The sequence below is a fragment of the Paroedura picta genome, chromosome 6 (genome assembly GCF_049243985.1).
Source record: "Paroedura picta isolate Pp20150507F chromosome 6, Ppicta_v3.0, whole genome shotgun sequence".
NCBI classification, from domain to species: domain Eukaryota; kingdom Metazoa; phylum Chordata; class Lepidosauria; order Squamata; family Gekkonidae; genus Paroedura; species Paroedura picta.
The window spans coordinates 95,515,487-95,536,936 of record NC_135374.1 but is presented as its reverse complement, the minus strand read 5'-3'; the positions used below and the strand labels follow the sequence as shown (position 1 = coordinate 95,536,936).

The 21,450-nt window shown below is 41.0% G+C and overlaps 1 long non-coding RNA gene across 1 annotated transcript in view; it reads right to left on the bottom strand.

Moving 5' to 3' along the window:
- LOC143840739 (uncharacterized) overlaps positions 1 to 21,450 on the bottom strand; it is a 113,171-nt gene that overhangs the window by 77,393 nt on the left and 14,328 nt on the right. Inside the window, exons 3-4 of the long non-coding RNA XR_013232364.1 lie at positions 3,970 to 4,043; positions 2,819 to 2,911 (exon numbers count right to left, since the gene is read on the bottom strand). This is a non-coding gene — a long non-coding RNA (uncharacterized LOC143840739). The remainder of the gene's footprint in view (positions 1 to 2,818; positions 2,912 to 3,969; positions 4,044 to 21,450) is intronic.

The following is a 21,450-nucleotide window of genomic DNA, read 5'->3' as shown; positions in this document are numbered from 1 at the left end:
TTGAATGGTTCAAAGATAATGCAAATTTGTATTGCCTGTGGACCCTTAAAAATTGCCCCATATATTTAGAGGGAGGCATATCTGTGTGAAACAAATTCCTATAATCTCTTGTAGGCAATCATAGTTTTTAAAGTCTACCATACATCCCTTTCACTTCCACAGCCACCAAGTGACAACATATTGAGAGCAACACCAAATAAATTACCACAGCTCAGATGGTGCAGTACATGATTTGGATGCAGGAGGTCTTACAGCAAACCCTGCATGGTAGGAAATGTCTCTTGCAGAACTTCTCCCAATCGAAGTGGCTGATGATAGGCCAATGATATGACTGAATAGCCGTGCTCATGTATTACAGTGAATGGACTTACATGTCAAAAACAGCCAACATACATTCACTTTACAAAGGAAACTGGAGACCAGTATGGGTTCAAATCACACATTCAACTGCAAATTTCTTAATGGACTTATAAAGAAAAATTAAGTGTACATTGCACACAGTTTATACATGTGTTCAGTAGCTATGCTCCAGTTCCTGCTCAATGATCTCTCTGCAGAGACTACATTGTGTGTAGCTGAATTTTTAATGGTTGTTTATCGAGCGAGAATTAAGATGTTTTAATCAGCCAATTTTACTCTGTTTTAGTTTATAATATGAGCTTATTTTACCCTATTATATTTTTACCCTGCTTGGCTGTATTTGCCTGTAATTGTTTTATGCCAATAAAGGTTTATTATTATTATTTTTATTACATGTGTTCAGTGTAACTTGTGAACAGGGATAGTTTAAGCACTATTATGCAGCAATAGGACCATCTAATATCAGGATTACCATCCTTTTAAAGCTTGTAGAAGTCTGCACTCCTAGCGCACCTTTGGAATTCTGCCATGCGGGAGGTACAGCACAAAATGGCTGCCATGGGAAGCAGAGCCCCCAACAAAATGGTGGTTGCAGCTTACCTTCAGTCATAAAGTGAAGAATCTGAAAAATCTGCACAGCCAATTCAGTCTCCACTTGCCAATTAGAAGCCTGGCTGAGCACACAATGCGAACCTGCACACTTTCTAAAAACACTTGGTATGTGTAGCAGGAAAGGTGCTTTCAGGCACCACATTGAGGACTACTGATCTCTATTGGGACCACCACATTGGGAATCACCAATCTATACAGTATGTCACACATCAAGCAAAGTTGTGACAAACCAGAGCCAGTTTGGTGTAGTGGTTAGGAGTGCGGACTTCTAATCTGGCATGCCAGGTTCGATTCCACACTCCCCCGCATGCAACCAGCTGGGTGACCTTGGGCTCGCCACGGCACTGATAAAACTGTTGTGACCGGGCAGTGATATCAGCGCTCTCTCAGCCTCACCTATGCAAACTGCAGAGGGGCCCGGTGTCTCTTTCAAACTGCGCTTCAGTCTGTGCAAAGCAGCTCTGCATGCTTAGATAGCATATCAACCAGGACTATGGCTCTTTGGGTTTGAACTATGCGGATTTCAGAATAGTTTTGATGAGATATTGAACTTGTACGAAGTCTCACAGAGTATAGCAGCAGTAGTGAAGACCAATTAGCACCCTCTTCTTCCCCCCCCCACCCCTCTCTAGGATGGGATATTGATGGGTGGTTTAGTTAAGGCTTAAGTTTTTTTGCTGCATCTTGGTTTATTGTGTTTTAATTGTGCGTTCTGTTGTTTTGTGGGTTTTAATGTATGGGTTCATTGGGGTATTTATCTGCTGTAACTCACCTCGAGTCTCCGGGGAGAGGTGAGTAACAAATTTAAATTAATAAACAAACAAACAAATAAAAGCTCTTGAGGTCTGCTTCTTGGATGCCAAGGAACATAGAATGATCAATCACCTTTCACTATTTCTGGCAACTGTTCAAGGGTCTCTACTTCTGTTAGATTACTCTACCCTGTGGCAGAAACCTCCATGGTTCTTATATACATGTAGGCGTGTGCACCCCCCCCCTCCCCAGCATTTTTCAGGTTTCAGTATATGAAAGCCAGATAATACCAGTATTTTCTGATATTCCTGAATACCCATATGGTATTGGGATTCAGAAAATATTCAAGCAAGCCATTTTTTCAATGTTTAGGCATTTAAATGGACCAGCATCCATTTAAATGCCTGGGAAGCAGAGCCCACCAAACAGCTGATCCTGTGGGGAGAACTCTCTCTACAGGCTTGGCTTAAGGTCTGTAGGGGACCCCAATTTGAATTGCCCCCCCCCCCCCCAGAACCCACCTCTGTTGTTCTCTGTTGTTGCCTTTTTAGAGAGGAGAGCTGGTTTTTCTTTTTTTGGTCCCCCATTTTTTACTACTCGGAGTCTCAGAATGACTTACGATCGCCTTCCCTTCCTCTCCCCACAACAGACAGCCTGTGAGTTAGGTGAGGCTGAGAGAGCTCTGAGAGAACTGTGAGTGGCCCAAAGTCACAGAACTGGTTGCACATAGAAAATGGGGATCAAAACCCAGAGTCTCCAGTTTAGAGGCTGCTGCTCTTAACCATTACACCAAAAAGGCTCTCAAATGGGTGAAAGGAGAAACCAGTACCTCTTTGATATAAAATTATGTACAGAGGCACTGCATGTTTGCTAGAGCCTGGCACACATTTATAAGCAGGCCAATGTCAGTTGAAAACTCTCCTGGCCATCTATAAGAAACAAGGGAAATGTATTAGCAACTTTTGATAATAGGCTGGGACATGGATGAAGATTATGTAGCATTTGGCTTTCAGTACCTATTTCCTCAGGGCGCAGCTTCCAAGTCCACAGCCTTATCCCTTTCTTTGAATGTGGTAAACTATAAAACACGAACCGGTAAAAGTCACATCTGTCCTCTTCAGTTTCTTCACAGCATTTCTTCACATGGACTAAGGTTTCCAAAACTCGCTGTTCTTTCTCCCTTACCCTTTAAAGGAATAACAGTATGAGCATCAGCAGAGGGAATGCAAGCTTAGATAATCTTCATATTGCTTTAATTTCTAAGTTTGCGAGGGTGTGCATGTTCTGTACCCCTCATTGTGTTTGGGCTCCTCATAAAGCAGACATTGTGAGAAACACACATCTGTGGAATCTGGCTTACTTTTTTTTTTTCCCCTGTGGTCCTGTCCTCCAAGAAACAGGAAGGATTAATTACTATGGGCCAGCTCTAGACGCACCCCGCGTGCTTCTTAACACACCAAATTAATTCAGAGTTGACAAAACTCTTTCAGACACAACCTGCTTCCTGCTGATGGCGCTTTATTAGCATATTCTTCCCAGAAAAAAAAATGCCTCCCGAACCCTTTTTACCTCTCCTCAGAGTTCAATTTGTAAAGCACTGAGTGACAGGCAGCAAAATGGCTTGAATATATCGGAGGCAACTTGCCAAAATCCTCCCGATACAAGCACTTAGGAGCCTTTGTTCTGAGTACATTAAAGTCACAGAAGGTCCATGTACAGTAGGCAGTACAGGGCAGACAGGATGTTCACAGTAAGACAAAACAGCAGGTGATAAATGACATTAAATAACAGTGAGAATTTACCACAGACTAAATTAACTACTGGAGTGAAATGTTCCCGGCTCTAAGGCTATATTAACGGTGAATTTATAATTAGGTGATTATAATTTTTTTAGCGTTCATGGAAATCTATATGTAAAAATGATGAAGACAGAGACAACCCTATTCGACTCCAGAGACAAGCTGCTGGGAGTGTGATTTTGTTTAAAAGAAAAGACAAAGAATAATTCCTATTTTAGTCCTTATAAAGTCATTTGTGGAAGAAGTACTTCAGTGTAAATTAGGCTGGATATCGAGTACACATACATTCATAGCATTAGAGCCACCAAAATCATCTTAAGTCATTTGAAACGAGAACTCCTCTGAGCACCATTTAAAAGCTTACGAATGAAAAGCTGTTCTTTATTTGAATATGGATCATTTGAATATTGTGACTATTGTGGACATTAAACATCCAGAAGCCTACCTTTAACCCATCTTCATCCCGTTCTGGAATTGTAAAATGACTCAAGTGCTATGCAGAGTGCTTACAATATAAATCTGTTGAAATAAATAAGTTTAAAATAAATAAGTTTAAAATAGAGAAGCTCTGCATAGGACTGCATTGTACATTTCCTGGAACCTTAAATACCTTTCTTGATTCAACTCAGACCCTCTGATTAAATTAAAAACTCTGTATATGGCATAATAATAGTTCAAACATTAGTCCACAAATGTAAAGGATAAGCCATAAAGCTCAAAATACTAATCCATGCTATAATGTGTTGGTATACATAATGATTCTAGTTTTCCTTGTTGAATTTAGTGTTGTATCTGTAACAAGAAGCATAGATTTCAGATGGATAGTTCTATTGGTCTGAAGCAGTAGGACAAAGTTTGAGTTCAGAGACACTTATAAGACCAACAAAAGTTTTATTGAAGATATAAGCTTTTGTGTGGAAGTACACATCTTCTGAAAGTTTATATCTCATGTGGTGTAACAGGCCACCCGCTCGACTGGTGCCAAGCCTATCTCTTCCTGTCCGTCACTGCCACCACTCGCTGACTGGAATACTCCTTCCCGAGGGACAGTGAGTCCCCTCAGCTAGATTCTTGGTGTTTTATCACCAAAACCATCAATCTTCAGGGCCCGCCTGGAGAGTTGGCAACCACCCAGTTTTGCCTGGTTTTCCTCCCCTGGGCCTTCCCAATGCACTAGTACCATCCAAGCAGGGGGCGACTAGGTGGTCCAGAGCACCAGCCACTTGGTTATGTCCAAAACTCAGGTTTATTGAACAATTAGATTGGTAAATGTACATCCCCCCATGAAATCAAGCCACAGCACTAATACACACTCTGGGCATGAGCTTAAATGGATGCCTAGACAAACTCCTCTTCCCCTGCACTCCCTGCTGAAGCGGGGGAGAGGCTCCCACTTGCCAGCCAGTCTCACCGTCTACCTCCTGGGTGGCTGCTTCTCAGGCCTCCCACACTGTCTCCTATGGCCAAGCCAGGCCCTGTCCCTCTGCCTGGGGCAACCAGGGACCTCTCTGGAGAGGAGATCTGCCACTTTCTCCCTTGGAGATCCTGGAGACTGCCCCCTCCCAGAAGGTCTGGAGCCTAAATAGCCACAAGCTCCTCCCCCTGGTGGAGCCTGACTCTGCCATTCTCATTGGGGCATGCGACTCTCTGCCTTCCTTAAGTCTCCTGAGAAGCATAGGCCATTACAGCCTTTCCACCCCCTAGTAGCCATTTTAAAATACAGGCCCAGGGCAGCCATTTCAGGACACAAATCCGCCTCCAGGACTCATTCCGCCACATCTTGAATAAATTTTTGTTAGTATTAAAGATGCCACTGGACTCAAACTTTGTTCCACAAGGAATAAAGGTAAAGATAAGGTAAAGGGATCCCCTGTACAAGCACCGAGTCATGTCTGACCCTTGGGGTGACACCCTCTAGCGTTTTCTTGGCAGACTCAATACGGGGTGGTTTGCCAGTGCTTTCCCCAGTCATTACCGTTTTACCCCCCAGCAAGCTGGGTACTCATTTTACCGACCTTGGAAGGATGGAAGGCTGAGTCAACCTTGAGCCGGCTGCTGGGATGGAACTCCCAGCCTCATGGTCAGAGCTTCAGACAGCATGTCGGCTGCCTTACCATCCTGCGCCACAAGAGGCAGCCATAAATGGCTACAATTAAAAAATCATTGCTCCATGAAAAAAAACATGAGCACCGAGAGCAACACAACCAATGAAAAGAGAAGTCTAGGTTACCCAAGCTGGACTTTAAAATTTCCAACTCAAGCTATCCTGGACCTATACTGCACACAATAGATAATGCACTTTCAATGCACTTTCGAAGTAGATTTTCCTGTTCCGCACAGGAAAATCCAGCTGCCAAAGCACATTGAAAGTGCATTATCCTGTGTGTGCAGACTAGGCCCTGGTGAGGCCTAGAATAGAATGGATTGTCTAGGCTGCCACTTTGTTAACCCCAGCCTTTATCTTTGAAGTCACTACATCCATCACAAGTATTACAAGGAAGGGGTGTATGAAGAAGAGCCCATTTTTTTTAATGCCCAGGGCTTCATGCCAGATACACTAGTAAGTTCTATCACAGCCCTGATAGTGCTGCTCACACCAATATCAGGGCGCTCTCAGCCTTACCTAACTCACAGGGTGTCTATTGTGGGGAGAGGAAGGGAGGTGATTGTAAGCCACTGAGACTCCTTTGGACAGTGAAAAGTGGGAAATAAAAACCAAATCTTCTTCACCCAAAGAGTAAGATTCTCTCTGCCATTCCCCAACTCAGAAGAGAGAATATTTTCAGAATCATCCCTTCTTCTTTGTAATTCTTTCTGGGTTTTTTTCTTCTTCTACACACTTGACCTTCAGCTGCAATATGAAATTCTTGGCTATTTTAATACCACACCTGCCATGCCTCTGCTCAATCTACCTTCATTAAGTTAGCAGCCCTCTCCTAACAAATTCTATGCAGCTGCAACTCCACCAGTGCTAGCATCACCCCAGTAAACATCTGTTCCATAGATATAACCTAAGAAGCATTAAGCAATTCCAGTCCTGGAAAAGCAGTGAGGTCATTGGCCCTCACAAGGATGACAATATCATCTGTCTGGGATATTCTGTACAGCTGTGGTAACTTGACACAGATGTTAAACATTTGGGAAGCTACTCACTGGCCATTGCTCAGCTCTGTGTCTCGTCTAGTGACTTTGGCCTCCAGTGAACATGGACTCTGTGGTTACAGATCTGAACTTCCAACAAACATCTCATCAAGTTAACATAATACAAAGAAAACCTAGTGGATTCCTAGTGTAAATCCTAGTGGATTCGAACATGCAAAATTTCTCATATGCAAGTGCATTGTGTATGTCTACAACATCTAATCCCGTCATTTCTCTGACATAAGAATCTTCATGCTATATATTCTGACTAATTACAACCTTGTCTTCAAAACATCCCACTCATTTTAAAAGAGAAAATATTCCATGGGAAGTCCCCACCCCTTTCTAGCATTCCACCAGATTTCCTAACCAACCATCCTTCTAGTTCATTGCTCTCTGAAGGCTGTAACTCTGCCTGTCTAGCAACCCCTACAAAACTGGGGAAATGAAGACTTACCAAACTGGTGTCCCCAAATACCACAGCATCACTTCCAGCTACATAACACAAAGTAAAGTCACCATGTGATGCGCTAGATAGAGCTTCCTCAAAACTTTTTGCTAAAAGCCATAGAGTTTGGGGGTTAATACTAGAGTTTTCCATGACACTTCCAGTTATGTAGCCATAAATTATTTTGTATCATGCCGTTTTACCCCCATTTCCCTCCTGCCATCTGATTGAATGGAGGTGGGGAACACAGTGGGAAGTTTGGTGGGCAATCTGGCCACACTATGCTCTAGTTTCAGGACTAGTGTCCCATACCCAGTATAAACTGATTTCTTATGTCTCCCTGTAGCTTCTTCCTACCTCATACAATAATAGGCAAAGACTGAACCTGCTGCTTAGTCAAAGAACTGGCTTTCAAAATCATTTGCTACCACTAAATGGAGAGGGAAATTAATATTCAGGATTTCCCAGTTACACTGCAAGCCAAAACAAAGTTAGACCTTTCTACATGCACTGAAGAAAATGAGGAAATTAAAATGGTGTAACTATTGTAGGAGACTGCACTGCTAATTTACCTGGAGTTATCACCTGAAAATCTTATGTGATTCAGGACTGGTAAGATCTAAGCAGGTCTTCTTCTGGTCAATGCTTGGTGGTATGTTAGCTGAGAACTCTGCGTAGGGAGCGATCCTAAGAAGATGTACTCAGAAGCAAGTCCCATTCTATTCAGTGAGGTTTATTCCCAGGGAAGGGTTTTTTAGGATTATAATCCATGTTACCAACAAGGAAAAATAGAAATACAAAGGAACTGGAGAAACATGGTCATCTAAATGCATATTCCCAGCAGTTGTGGAATTGCAAATTGACAAACAAATGTTGCATGTATGGTTGCCTATTTTGATTCAGTGCCTAAAGTTGTGCAACCACAGCCCCTTTTTTGAAAAAGTGTTTAGAAGAGGAAGGTTTGGCCCATTCCTTCTCTTCCTTCCCTGCAAAAAAGTGAATGAATTGGGAACCTTGATTATATCATGAAAGCTTTGTACATGTAAAGTCTACCCAATAATACTACAGAAAAATTTTTAAAGACAGATACTTCCCAGATTAAATGGAACAAGAAAATTGGTGATATTTTAGATAAACAATGGCATTTTACTTTTATGGAAGGTTTAAATGCTACAGTGTTTATCATTTAGAGAAAACTTGTTTAAGATGATACATATGTGGCATCTAACTCCTTATAAAATAAAAAAAAATTTTTTTAAGTGAAAGCAGACAAAAGTAGATGTTGGTTTTGCAAAGAAGAAAAGGAAGATTTTTGTCATATGGGGTGTGATTGTATTAGAGCTATGATGTGTTGGGAGAAAGTGATAAAAATAATTTTGATACGTTTAGAGAAAGATATCTGTATGAAACCAGAAATAGTTTTACTAAACTATATTCCTGGACTGACAGGAGAATGTCTATCTGTGGTCCTTTATATGTTAACAACAATTATTTCTTTATTATTATTTATTAACTTAACTTATTACCCGCCACTCTCATGGCAGGCTCATGGCAGGTTACAACAGTCTGTTAAAACCCCATTAAAACCCATCTGGACATACATTGATACAGATTCCTAAAAAGTGACTCCTAAAACAGTTAAAAAAACATGGTTCGCTAACCCACTAGCCCCTCAAAAATCTAATATAGGAGTATGAGGAGGGAGCACAGATCACATTGTGGGTGCTATGCTCTTAATCCTGGGGAGCCCACCAGATCTTCCTTGCCGCACCAGCCTCAACCATAAGCCTGGTGGAAGAGCTCTGTTTTGCAGGCCCTGCGGAACGCTGAAATGAACTTTGCTAAAGTTTGGAAGGATAAGAAACTCCCCTATTTGAATGCTTGGGGTAACAGAGTTAAAGAAACCTAAAGAACAAAAACGTAGAGAGATTTGAGAGTATTTGGGGACCCACTATGCTAAGAATGGAGACTGCGTTAAATGCATTTGATTTGGATAATGATATTGCATTTAACCAGGGCCGGGATTGTTGTTAAATATGCTTTTAAATCATTATTTTATTTTTGTAATCTTGTATAGATTACTTATTTGTTATTTATTTGTGGATGGAACATTGTTCTTAATACTTTTTTTTTTTTTTTAAGAGATATTTCAGTTTTCAGCCTGGTCCCCACCTGGTGGAATGAGCTCCTGGAAGCTACCATGGTTCTGCAGGGCCTGCAGGATGGAGCTCTTCCACCAGACATTATGTTAAGGATGACCGAAACAACAGACCCCCTCCCCCCTGTGAACTGAATCCCAAGCCGACCAACCTATGGGACCACAGTTAACAGGTTAACGTTATCACCTTTAGTGCTGGAATTGTTATATGGGAAAGTTATTGGAGCAGTTATTACTAGTTACTGAAACCACTTTTGCTATTGGGTTTGACATTGTATTATACTGTACTTATTATCCCAATGCTCTATGTAAACTGCCCTGAGCCGCAAGTGAGGGCGGTATATGAATATGAATGAATGAATGAATGAACAAGCAAACAAACAAACGAAAATGCCAAAATGCCCACATCTCTGCTCATGCTGCTTTGGACTGAGGCTTCACAAACTGTTTATAACTATGAGGTCAATTGACATACAGAACGAAACCACCCAAGACTGCTTAAAGCATTTAATTATGGAGTGAAAGGGGTACTTTTAAAATGAATACATGTTTTTCCGAAGTAAGGTGACCAGAACTGTTTTCTAGATATAAACATAGTTTCCAGGAGACTGTGATGCTGTTGTGTGTTCACTTCCACTACAATTAGTAGAGGCAACAGGACACACCTTCAGAAACCCACACAGCTATATTTCTATACTTAAATTATGAGACCAGTGTGAATTCCTTCAATTGTGTATATGTCCTTCAAACACTCCCCCATCCAGTCCAATAGCTGGAACACGCACACAGTCCCTCAGTTTCATGGCTGCTCTTGCAACGATGGGTCAAATCACTAATGGTATGTAACAAAAAAAGATTTCCCCCAGCCTAAACACAGCCTTGCCTGTGAACGGAAGCAATGGCTGACTTTGTGCTTCATTTTGCATCGAATGGGTTCTTTTATGTTATCTGGAGTTCAAAAAGAACTAAGGGTGTTCCTCACATTTCTGCTCACCTCCTCCCATACAGGAGTTTGTGCAGTTCTGTAAAAACGGATTTGTAGTTAGCAGATCAAACCAATCTCTGTAGAGAGGTTCTGTTTGCAGTCCCTTCAAAACGTGAAGCTTCCAGTTGGGAAATGAACAGAGCGGAATGCCAATTGATGTTAAATCAAAGTATGAGCATCAGCCAGATGGTCTAAATTCTGGGTTAATTGACGATCTTAAACATGAACGTCTATTCCTAATTTTGACACCATTCCGTAATATGAAGATTACAGAATGCCTGTCTTTATGGGTTGTTGTGAACTGTGTACTTAAGATAGGAAATAATATAAATGTTGGGTATGAGTTATATGGTGTGCCTTGCAAAATGATGGATGTGAAAATAATCCTGAAGTTTGAAAGGAAGACTTGCATGGTGGCAAAGTTGCATACAATGGCTACATTCAAGTTTTCATATGTCAGGTCCCTCTGGCTCCAGAAAGGGATAAAGAAACTCAATTTAAACACACACCTTTAAGGTCAAATGACAGAGCAAGGCTGATACGTTCTCAAAGGAGTAGCATTGTTATATAAACACAAATGAAGGAGGAAGGTCAATTCCTCTCTGAGAAGAGGTGAGCTGACTTGCCGTATTTTTCTTCCTAGTTTCCCAAGAAGAAAAGAAGAAACCATTCTTTCTCCTCCTCCTTAATCTCCATCTCTGCTCTTTCCATTTTGACCCAACACATAGACTAAACGTTCCCTTTGGCATTCTTACATTCTAATCTCCTTCACACTTTTCATCACCCTGGTTGAGCTCTGGTCTCTTCAGCTCCTTAACCACTTGATGCCTTCATTTCTGGTCACCTACCACTGTCTCTCCTGTCACCAGCTGCAAAGATCAGACGAGCTTTTCCCACATGCCACTTTATTCAGCCTCATTGGGGGCATATTTTGAAAAGAGCTGAAACACAGATAGGCGGAAACAGCAATTATAGCACAAAGTCATTCTTCTGCCATCTGTTTTCCAGTGTGAGATAAGTGGATGACACTTTTTCCCTCGATGACCCAACATACTTGTTTTTTCCTTATAATTCTAACACATTTTATGCGGACACGTTTTTCTGTGCTAGCCTGCAAAAATGAGTGCTTTACATGAGAACCAGAATAGCCATCCCTAAAACAAGCAGCACTCCATCTTCTACAAATTTTTCTGTCTGGTCAGGAAAAGGTTTTGAGATAAAAAGAATACTTTGAGGGAACTGTCTCTCACAATAAGCATGCAGATGACAGCTTAAGTGTGGTTTGAGAAAGAACAGATACTTATCTAATTTGTGCTGATACAGAGAAGATATAAATATCTTTTTCCCTTTCCCTTTTTATTCAAAATATATGTAGTAATTTCCTGTTGATTTTGAGGGCCACAAATGTATTAAAAGAAAGCACCTAACTCTTATGCAGTCTTTTATAGTAGAGCACAACAAATACCTGTCTTGTGTGTGGGGGGGGGGGGAATCAGTTCATTACAAATGGTCATCTTTATTTCCAAGAATGGCAGTCTGGGACTGACTGAATAACAGTTTATTGTGTTGTTTTGAAGAAGTTCTTGCAATTTCTATTTTCTAATTTTATTGTTATTACTGCTATCACCTGTTACCATATGTTATCTGTATCGTTTTCTGTTTCCTGGAAGCCTCCCTGAGCCCTCGGGGAGGGCGGTATATAAATATAAAAAATAAATAATAAATAATAAATTTGTGAAATGAAGGGCAGGAGATGAAAAACTACTGCTAGTTCACTATTAGTTCTGACTTCCATAATGAACTACTTTGAAATTCTTAAGCAGAACTGACTTGGAAATGATCTTGGAAACTTTCACACAGTAGTTCAACTATGAAAACCAAATATGCACAAATTGGTCAGTTTCCTTTAGAGGCTAGATTCGTTCCAACTAAATCTTTAGAAAAAAATATATATCCTACTTGGATTTACCTGACTGGTCAAATTTTAGGCAACTCTTTTACACCTGTCATTTTTAGCTCTTATGTGAAAAGGAGAGCAGCATAAAAGATTATGGGGGGAAATAGTGCAAACTGCTCTGAAAACAAATGGATGTTACAAGCAATATGAGTACAGTTCACTGAACAATGGTTTCTTTATCCAAAATATATGTTTGGATGTAGAAATTGTAAATTACAAAAACTCAGCTCAGCCCTAGTCAAAGGGAATAATACTTCTAAGGAGTAGTATATGTGATTAGCAAAGAAGGATACCATCTCTATGATTTCCTTGCCACTTAATATATCTGGCTGTGCATATGTATATCTACACAAGTATATATGGAACCTTTCAATCTCCTAGAAAGAAGATTACTTTCAGTAAGACAGGAATTTCCCTCTTTCATTGTATCAGTTTTAACTAGTTCTGTACTGTGAAAGAGAAATGCCCACTCCCTGCCCAGAGTAGATATGTGGATTTACAAAATGCTGCCCTCAATATGCCAAGTAATGACCATCTTCCGCCATGACTCAAAAGATCTTTTGTAGACTCTCAACAATTAACTTAACATCATGGTAACAAGGGGTGGAAAATTATTCCTCATTCTCTCATGCAGCTATGGCAGATGGCAAATTAATTGTGGATGCATTCATTTTTGTCAGCTTCTGAATCCATCACCCCCTGCATTAAAAAGTACAGGAGATGCAACACTGCAGCAAGATAAACAAATGTATAACCATGGAGTGCCAGGGGACAATATTGCAAACAATATTTTTAGCCACTTGTGTGCAAGCATCTGTCAAAATGTCAGCCCTCAGTACCTGGCAAGGCCTATAATAAAGGCATATATTTACAGGTTTCAATAGCCAAGTTGTAGACTCAGGTTTTCAAGAGATAGCTGATATAGCAATGAGACAACCATTTGGGCTGGAAGAAAATAGAACAAACAAACAAACAATATCACTTTGGTTTGACACTCCCCCCTCCCCATTTTTGTTGGCAATGATTCACTCTTAAATATTCAGTGTTTTTCCAGTGTCACCAAAGACAAAGAATTCATTGACAACAATGACACAAATATGGCTCTAGCAGCTACATTAAGAAACAAACAAGAGAAGGACCACTATTCTTCAAAATTTGTCCTGGGTGGGCCTCTTATATATGAATCATATACATGGCATACTGATATTAGTGAGTCATACCTCCAGGTCACATTCCATGGTCTCAGGCTTGGATCCAAAATGACATTTCTGTGAAATAGTTTCCCACATTACTTCTGCAGCAGTCCACTGAAACGGGGCATTTTGGCTTGCCTGTGTAAGCAGAAGTGGGGAAATCAAGCACGGAAATGATGCCCATAGAAACTCCATTCTGGAATCAAAGTTTAATCCAGCAATGTTCAAACAGTGATAGTGTCAGAGCAGGTCTCCATTCAGAAGCCTAAAACATTCCTTTCTCCTAATGATATGTATTTCAGCACGTTTCACAAAGGCCGGGCCACTCCTACAGCAAAGGAAGTGACAGCACAGAAAGATTTTCAGATAATTTGTGAATAGAGCCATTACAGCACTCTGGGCTGGCTACCAGTTTGTTCTTCTTCACCAAAGGGAGCCTTCAGTGGCATAGGCCAAGCTCCCCCAGTGCCAGAAACAGGACTGGAACAGGCCTATGACTCTCTCTCTCTTTCACATACACTTTCTTTATACATACACTTTCTTTATACATTCTTAACATAGATTTCTTATGGTTCTTTGGCCTCATCTTCTAGCGAGGCCAGGGCTTTCCTTAAGTTTCCATAAGTCAGTGTCAATTTGATAAAAAAACAAAACAAAACAGTTGAAGATGGTAAGAAAAGTTGGTTTTTATATCCCGCTTTCCACTACCCAAAGGAGTCTCAAGGTGGTTTACAATCGTCTTCCCTTCCTCTCCCTTTGACAGACACCCTGTGAGGTAGGTGAGGCTGAGAGATCTTTGTCAGGACTGTTATGTGAGAACAGGACTGTGACTAGCCCAAGGTCAACCAGCTGACTGAATGCAGGGGAGTGGCGAATCTAAGCCTACTCGCCCGTCTGGACCCAGGAAGAAACAGGGCAAACTGCCCTGTCGCAAACACCCAGTGGCAGCCCAGCATGGCACCACTAGTAGTGCGGAAAGGGTCTCACTCACTCACTCACTCACTCACTCACTCACTCACTCACTCACTCACTCACTCACTCTTTTAAGCCAAATAAACTCACAGCTCCATGGTCAAGTTTTCAACATCATTTTTCCCCCTTTGTACAATTGTTTATGAAACAGCATTGTAGCAGGGGTTGAGGGGGTATAAACTGGTCTACAGAAACATTGTGCATTTGTTAATAGATTTATTTTAGTGACCTTCATTTTAATTGCTTACCACCATGGCCTTTTCCAGCAGTGCTAGTGCAACCTTTAAAAATAATAGTGCCAATGTCAATCACACAAAAAACAACATACAAAACCTTCTGCAAAATGATCAATTAAGCCTTAAGTACAAATGCAATGCGCAGCCAAGCAAACTGGCTGAATACACAGCAGCCCAAGCAGAGTGTACAATTAGCTTCAAATGCCAAACTTCACATGCAACTGAAGTGGATGTACATTAGGAAGGGGGGGGGGAATCCATAGTGAATTCTGTGTGCATGTCAAATAGACTTAAGAATTTTTGGTGAACAAAAGCCATTCTGCTAGCCTCGTTTGCAAAGGATATAATTAGTAATTCTTTCAGTTTCCTGGGTAGAGATGGCACATATGAAAAAATAATAGGCTGTCAATACCCTCCAGGGTTAGCAGCAAGAACTTAACAAAGGAATATATTTTAGGACAACAGCTTTCTAGCTGAGTATCTGTGGTGTTTGAACAGACTTTCTGCTAGGAAAGCAGGTTCTTCAAACGTGGGCAATGGGGTATCTTTGCGAAGTGTTGTTGCTTTAGAATCTCCTTTCTGAGGGAAAAGGGGACCTTTGACGTTGACAGGCCAGCTGCAATTTCTGGAAGGGCACCAAGTTGTCCTTGGAAAAATCACCCACAAAAATAAGCCATCAGGAAAGGGTACTTAGGCCAGGTCAAACACATGCAAGATGGGAACGAGATGACAGTCACGTAGTGAGAGAAAGGACAAAACAATTTCAGAGCCTGGTGTTCCGGGGGTGGGGGGGGGAGCCATTTTTCAATGCCTCTAACGTTTTACAAGTACAAATTCAGACATCTAGTTATTTAATTCCTTTATATGTCGCTGTGGTTGCCAGCCTCCAGATGGGGCTTGGAGTTCTCCTGGAATTACAAACTGATCTTCAGATTAAAAGAGATCAGTTCCCCTGGAGAAAACAGCAGTTTGGAGGATGGATTATATGGAATTGCCTCCCTGTTGAACAACTTCCCCTCTCCAAATGCCACCATCTCCAAGGTTTTCCAAACTGGAATAGCCAACAATATACCCTGCCTCTCTCCTCAGCGGGGGTCCACAGTGACTTACGCTGGTCTCTCCTCTCCCTCGCCATTTTATCCCTATAAGAAGTTGTTTTTTTCTACCCTGTTTTTCATTGCCTGAAGGAGTCTCAAAGCAGTTTACAATCCTCTTCCCTTCCTCTCCCCACAACAGACTATCTGTGAGGTAGTTGAGGCTGAGAGAGCTCTGACAAGATGAGAACAGCATGATGTGGGCTGTGAAGAGCCCAAGGTCGCCCAGCTGACTGCAAGTGGAGGAATGGGCACACCAGATTAGAAGCCACTGCTCCTAACCATTACACCACAACCTTCCTCTGAGAGAGGTTAGGCTGAGAGTGTGTGACTGGCCCAAGGTTACCCAGTGAGCTTCCATGGCAGAGTTGGGATTAAAATTCACTTCTCCTAGATCCTTGACTGATGCTCAAAACATGACATCATGTTGGCTGTTTGACTAAATGGAGCTTGATTTAACATCAACACTAACAGAGTGGGCCACATCAAACCCTGCAGAGGGGTGTGAATACAAAACAACCCCTTCATTAGTAAGAGGAAAGTCATGAATATATTAATGTAGTTTATAAAGTCATAAATTCTCCAGACGAGTAGAGCGTTCAAAATATTTTAGAGCTTTATACTAAATTTATAAGATTTTGACAGATGGGTCGTTGATGAGGGTTTTTTTTAAAGAAAAAAAGACAATAATTAACGACTCCTAGCAAAAGATTTCAGAGTGGACCTCGTGGCAAACTTGCAGCCACTGACAGGAATCCAACTGAAACATCTAATAAAAGATCACTTTTTAACTTTATAGTGAATATATAGAACATCAAATATATCCAAATTATACTGTTAAATGTAATCACGTCGCAACTATGAAAAGCTATGCTGCGATTTTTTAAAAAAATTACCAACTTACATACCCCGTTTTCAAGTAATAAGGATGTATATAAATGGAAATAACTACTACTTAAGATGCATAGCTGAACTTCAGGTTTTTAGCACAGATAATAAGCAGTCGCTCCCCCACCCCAATTTTTCATTACTCCAAATATGCAGAATTAACTCAATTATGTATTTACATCCAAGTACAAAATAGAATGTTGCCAGAAAAACAGCTCTTATGATCTTAACTTGAACAAGAACTGTGTTCTTTCTATAGTTCCTTTATATAATGCCAAGATCATTCCAGGCATGAATTGGGATTTGAGTATAGTGTCACTACTAAACTATCAGATTAGCACTAAGGGGGCTTGGGTTCAAATGCCCACTCTTGCATAAACTGACCCCCTGGGATAATCACTATACTGCAAGCATAGCTTGCTTATTTATTTGTTTGTTTTTTCAAATTTATAGGGTAGTTCTGTTTGAAGAGAGCTCCTTTGAAGAAAGCACACAATAAAAAGTGATTCAATAATCCCATCGCTTCAGGTGGGTAGCCGTGTTGGTCTGAAGCAGCAGGTATCTGAAGAAGTGTGCACACACATACTTATGCCCAGAATAAAACTTGGTTGGCTTTAAAGGTCCCGCTGGACTAAAACTTTGTTCTTAATAATCCAGCACTCTATGGCATGATTAAAACATTGTTTTGTCAGGTGCAAGTCTGAATTCAAATACCCACTCTGCTATAGAAGCTGCCTGGACAATCTTGAACCAGAAACAAGAATTGAAATCGGTTTAGCACCTTTTATTAGGACCAAAAAACTGACATTAAACATTTATGAGCTTTTGAGTTCCCTAGAACTCTCCCTGAGACTGGATGTTCAATAAACTAAACTTAGAGAAGATAGGAGCAATGGGGGCTGGGCAGGCAGATGTCTTGAAGGACATTGTGCCTCCCACTTTTGATGGGTTCCAGCCTTGAGGTTATACTGGAGAAGCACGTCAACACCGTTGCAAACCCCAAACAAACTCTATTTTCTTCTAACCCAACCTAGCCTACAGGATGACCTCCTGCTTTGACTGAGCCAATCTGGCAAGCTGAATCCATGCCATCAAGATTAGGCTACTGTAATGCACTCTATGTCGGCCTCCCCTCAAAGTCAGTTTGGAGACTCCTGTTAGTTCAAAATGTCAAAGGTTGGTTATTATCTGGAGCTAGGCAAAAAGTACATATCACTCCAATTCTGCAGACATTCAGTTGGCTGCCATAATTACTGGCCTCTCCTTCCCCCCAGGACTTGGAAAAGCTGCAGGCAGCTGTTAGGGAACTCATCGGCAGGGGCAGCTCTCACACAGGAGGGATCTGCAGCTTCTGAGAGAAGTGGAAGGAGGAGGGGGTGGTTAGGAGTGGGGGACAGAAGGCGATTGGCTGGCCACTGGACAGACAAACAAGCTGGTTGGAGGAAGAGGCAGCACTCAGGGGCGAGATAGCCACCCTGAGTGGGTGTTAAGCACTGAGTGGCACTTAAGCCATGAGACCAACTCCTCCTCCAAGCCCTTACCAGAAATATATTATGTGGAACAGATATTGATATTAATAAACATATACAATTATTTCCCAAAATCTTGTAAAATTTAGCAATTTAATTTAATTTAGTATTTGATTTCTATGGGTATACTTACATAATAAGAATAATAAATTACTTATTTTAACCAAGATAACAGAATATAAAAAATATAAACCTTAAAACGTATCTGTTTTACTTATGGAGAATGGAAGAAAGGGGGGGGGAGGGGGAGAGAGAGAGAGAGAGAATAAGCTATTAAAATTTATCATGTAATTTGTATTATAATTTTAATTATGATCTTACTAAGCATTAGATAATATATTTCTTAATTTTGTTAGATAACAACCCCATGATTACTATACCTCTCTTTAACCAGCAATTATTCTTGAGATTGGCTTACAATTGAAATAATTTTTTGATCCCATTCCTGAACCAATTACATGTATAGTAGCAGCTAGGGCTGTGCATGTTGAACTCTCTTTTGGAAAAAAAAATAAACCTGCAAACACCCTGATCCCTTGAATATTTTTACCACTTTTTGAAAAAGAGGTTGAGGAAATTTCTAGAAGTCATAGGGGATAAGATTACTGTTCCAGATGGAGGGTCAATGACATCACTTCTGGGTGTTTACCACAGAGATTTGCGGGAAATTCCTAAAGGAATTAGCACCATGGCTTCCATTTTATTCCTACTCCTGAAATTATTCAGGCAAATGGCAAACCTGGTCATTTAACCCCTAGTCCAGTTGGGGGTATTCCTTTTGTAGTTTTATAACTGTTACTGTACATATGCATCAACATATAAAACATTTGCCAAATTATCAACAAGTAGAATTTCACTGAACATTTAAACAGTCTTTCTCTCCGTTGCCTTAAAACAAACCAACACAATACAAAGCATATTTAATGCCTGAATTATATTTCTTCAAAGCATTGACTCAGGAGGGTCTGATTTATAGAAAATAGATGGTTTCCTTAAGTAGGAGAGAGAAGTGATAACTTTCTTTGGCTTCTCTGCTAAGATGTTCTATAGTAATGGGAGACATTTTATGAGCGAATTCCCCCCCCCCAAAAAAAGGTCAAGTGTTATAAAAACAACTGTAGAGCAATAAACACACTGGGCACTTTGTCCGGTTAGTGACAATTAGCTATAATTTCCCCATTTAGTTGCAAAGGAAATGTTGTAAAAAGTAATCAGTAGTTTTCAATCCCTTGTAAAACATGACTGCTCAATAAAGAGAGGTCAGAATTTCTGTATTCAGAAGAGAATCTGTTTATGTCAGGTGTTGTTGAATATGTATGCAAACATATAATAAAAAATAGCCTCCATCCACCATAATCAAAGAAGGAGTGAACTGAATGGACAAAACAAGCTAATTCAAATTGCACATGGGTGGTTAAAGCAAGTGATCAAGCAATCATCCCAATTCTGTATTTTAATTTTAATACCCTTAAAAGAAAAGTCAATTGTGGGTGTGTTTGTTACCCTCAAATAATTTGGGTCGCCCCCCCCTCCCCCGATTTCCATTCCTGCCGCTCTGGTTCAAATGGCTCGTATAACAAAATCCATCAAGCATAAATAAGATCAAAGCGAGCAAGTCATTTCTATATCTTATAGCCAAGCATGGGCTGATCAACAGATATCTACAGATTGAGTTTACAGTGATTAAAAGCAGATTCTTCTGCAAACTTGGAGGAACTCACCCGGTTTGCAGAAAAATCTGAAAACATGAAAAAATAAACTTGGGAGAATAAACACCCCACCACCAACCACTAAATCTGCACATGCACAGATCACACATTTACCCTGTTTCTGCAGAGCTGGTGGTAGAGGAGGACTCCGGGCACTGCTCTGAGCCCATCAATGGTGGCAGAGAACTCCAGAAGCTGCTCTGGACTCTGGGAGTCGCTCTATGCTCAGAGCAGTTATTAGACACTGCTGCTTCTGAGATTGGGCTCAAAAGTGAATGCTAATGCCATTCTGGGGTCAGTGATGGGGGAGACGGTACATCCTCTGTGAGTCTTGTAGGTCCGTCCTTGGTATAATTTTAATTAATATCTAGGGGGAAAAAGGCAGATTCAATATAAATCTGAAAAGTCAGCTTCTCCAACTTCAAAACTTTCTACTTTTGCCATCTTTTCTGAACATCTGGTTGAGCCAGTAGAGGTGACAGATTTCAAGGACACCTTGCCACAGCAGGCCCTTCAACTCCTCTGTTTACCTGTAAATACCACAACCGTTGGAGCAGAACTTTGGCCAGCCATGCTTAAACAACTGTAATATCAGTGTTTATTTGTGGTCCTTACAGGAAATGCCTGATTTTTTATGGTTAGCCAACTTGTTACCTGAGCACCTTATCCTCCTCCCAGGTCCTGCTTTTGTTAAATGTTGGTAGCACAAACTCAACAGGTTTGTTGGAGCACAAAGTACTCCCTGTGCAAGACGACAGGAGGTAATGTCATTGAGGGATACAACCTGAGTAGGGAGCACCTGCTGGCAAGACTACAGTTCAGTCCCAGTGGCTCCACAGGAATTTCCAAACACTGTTTTTATTCAAGCTGTTCCTTTGATGCAATAACTTCCCCTTGGTGTTGTTTTATTCTCACCTGAGGGGTCTCGTGCAACTCTGCAATGATGTATCTCCACATGAGGAATTCATCATGTCAAACATTAACATCAGAAATAATCCATCTATGTTCTGAAAAGTGAATTCATATATTGCCTTATGTATGACAGAACTACATTGGGTGGGAATGTCAAAACTTTTTTTCATTTAAACTTTGGGTACAAATATTTGATGACTTTAGACAAAGGGCCTCTGGCCTCTGCCCTTCAGTGATTGATAGAGATGGCCACAAACCAGCTCACAAACAAAGGTTCCTCATGAATTTTGGACAGATCGCGGTTTGCAAAGTAAAGGTCATGGCAGGGTAACTGCCATGATGTTCATGATGATGTTTGTGGTGGTTTGTGAATGGATATGCTTCCAGTGTAGCATGTGCACATGCAAAAAATTGGACTGTTTTGGATATGGTCTGAACCAATCTGGGCCCAAGCCGAAGCTCCCAAAGCACTCTTCCCTTTTTAAGATTCAGCTGGATCAATTTGGCTAAATCCAAAAAGTTTCCAGGGGCCGGGGGTGGTTGTATGCACTTGCTCCCGTTTCCAGGCAGAGAAGGGACCACACTTTAAATGCATCTTCCAGCTCTCTTTCCCCTCCCACCTGTATGTAAAAGATTTGTTATTCTGTGAGACTTTAGGGAGGCCACTGCAACAGCTGCAGAAACAGTCTGACTCTTTGGTTTCT